Genomic DNA, 2,693 nt, shown 5'->3' with positions numbered 1-2,693 from the left:
GGCGTTTCAGCCAAGACAGCCCCACAACATCCAGAGACTTGAGGTACTCAGGGCGGATCTCATCCACCCCCGGTGCCTTGCCACGAGGAGTTTCTTGACCTCTGTGACTTCAGCTTGGGTGATGGACGAGTCCACCTCTGAGCCCTCAGCCTCTGCTTCCTCAATGGAAGACGTGACGGCGTGATTGAGGAGATCCTCGAAGTATTCCTTCCACCGTTCGACAACATCCCCAGTTGAGGTCAACAGCTGCCCACCTCCACTGTACAACAGCATTGGTGGGGCACTGCTTCCCTCTCCTGAGGCGCCTGGACGGTTTGCCAGAATCTCTTCGAGGCCAGCCGGTAGTCCTTCTCCATGCCCTCACCGAACTCCTCCAGGCCCGAGTTTTTGCCTCCACAACCAGCCGGGCTGCACTCCGCTTGGCCTGCCGGTACCCGTCAGGCTGCCTCAGGAGTCGCAAAAGCCAACCATTGGGTGGTTGTGGTTTGCTATTGCTGTGATCTCATGTGAGTGACAAGAGGTTTGTTTGAGATGCGCCTTGCCTTGCCTGAAATGTTTGCGAGAGTAGGTGGCTGCAGTGAGGGGAGGAGTGAAAAAAGTGCAGGCAAGACGGACAGATCTCTCTTCTCGCAGTGGATCAGACCATAGATATACATAATAAAGGCTAGATGTCTTATGGCGGAGTCTTTAACGTCATCACCCAGTGGCCATCTGGTCACAGGCAAGCTTTCTGGCGGGCTCTGTGGTACCTGATGTAAGGTGAGTGATCTGCACGAACACAAATACTCTTATCTCGCTGAAATCTTGATGGATTTACAAACGGTTTGGTTTCTTACAAGCGTTATTATCGTGGCTATAATTCTGGATGCTTGAACATGTTGAAATATATAATATTATAATTATTCATAAGTAGCCTATGCAGTGTCATAACTACATCTCTGACATTTATAACAAACCAACCCGTTTGACAATTGGTAGACAATTGAGCAAGTGATGGTTATTTAAAAAGTACATGCACCATTAAAACACAATGTTACGAGTGAGCAAGCTGACTGTGACAAGATGGCCGCCAGGTGCGGACATCGATCTCCATTGGCCAGCAGCACGGACGAGACATCTTGCCTTTATTAGGCTTGTTTGAGATGCGCCTTGCCTCGCCTGAAATGTATGCAAGAGTAGGCGGCTGCAGTGATGGAGGAGTGAAAAAAGTGCAGGCAAGCCGGACAGTTCTCACTTCTCGCAGTGGATCAGACACCAACGAGATCAAAAGTTCAGAGTTCAGAGTTTTAAATTCAAACATTTTAAAGAGAACAATACATCACGGTTGTTTAAACCAATCAGCATTAAGCTATGTCGTCAGCAAGTCATTGATCAGCGCAGTGGTGGAGTGCAACTGCGCTCGACTGCAGAATCTGACACGTCCGCCTTGCGCGAGAGTTTTTTGACAAACATCAGCATGACATCAGAGCCAGACGGACCGCGCTCGGACACATATCTCTAAACGGCATGCATCTCGCGTTGATCACCAGTGATCAGTTCTGCGCAGATTTTGCTCATCTCAAACAAGCCTATTGTCAGTGTATGACATAAAAAAGTATATAGAGCCGCAATTGCTCTCACAGCACTTTGATGTCATACACCAAGTCGAATACACCTGTTGTTGCAAGAAGGCGGGAAAAGTTATTTGATTAAAGATGGAGGATCAAAATTAAAATTCAAGTCACTGACGTTTGCCTACAGAACAACCACTGGCACTGCTCCCCTGTACCTGAACTCATTACTTCAGACTTATGTGCCATCCAGAAACTTGCGTTCTGCAAGCGAGCGGCGTCTTGTGGTGCCATCTCAAAGAGGCATGAAATCTCTCTCTCGGACCTTTACCATGACTGTTCCCTGCTGGTGGAATGATCTGCCTAACTCAGCCAGAGCTGCTGAGTCTGTAGCCATTTTTAAGAAACTGCTGAAGACGTATCTTTTTCGGCAGCACTTGAGCACTTGATCCAGTACTACTAACACTTTCTTATCTATTCTAAAAAAAAAAAATTGAGTTGGATTGTACTGTGAAGGGCCATAGCACTTACATACTGTTGTCCTAGTTTAATTGCTTGTATTGTTTCTCATTTGTAAGTCGCTTTGGATAAAAGCGTCTGCTAAATGAATAAATGTAAATGTAAGATTATGCACAAAATATTGTGAAATATTTTATTGTAAAAAAAACAAAACAATAACGATGAGCATGGATAAATCATTTATAATAAATACTGCAATATTCCATGACATTTGATTTCATGGTGACTTTAGCATTGAGTTGTTATGTCCAAATATGATTCTTTAACAATTTAAAAAAAATAAAAGTAGCCTACATCAAGATGCTTTTGTAGAGGAGCTAGATTGCTTATTTTGAACAACCAGTAAATTTACCAAATTATAGGCCTACTGCTTATATGTTGATAGGCAGGTGCGTTAGTTCATACCAACTCTTTTCAAATGTCCAAAGGACATGTTTATATAGATTTCCAGATCAGGCAGTTGGCTGACAAAGTCTTGCACACTAATGTGTGTACGCATACCAACATCAACTTTTCCTGACTGAACATTTATATAAAAACATACGCTTTGTGCGTATAGCTAATATTTAACAAGAAGAAAAAGCCGAAGCGAATGGAAGGAACACGTGATGCGTGATGACGTCT

The sequence above is a fragment of the Phoxinus phoxinus genome, assembly GCF_949152265.1.
Source record: "Phoxinus phoxinus genome assembly, chromosome: 17".
NCBI classification, from domain to species: domain Eukaryota; kingdom Metazoa; phylum Chordata; class Actinopteri; order Cypriniformes; family Leuciscidae; genus Phoxinus; species Phoxinus phoxinus.
Note: the sequence above shows the minus strand (reverse complement) of the source record.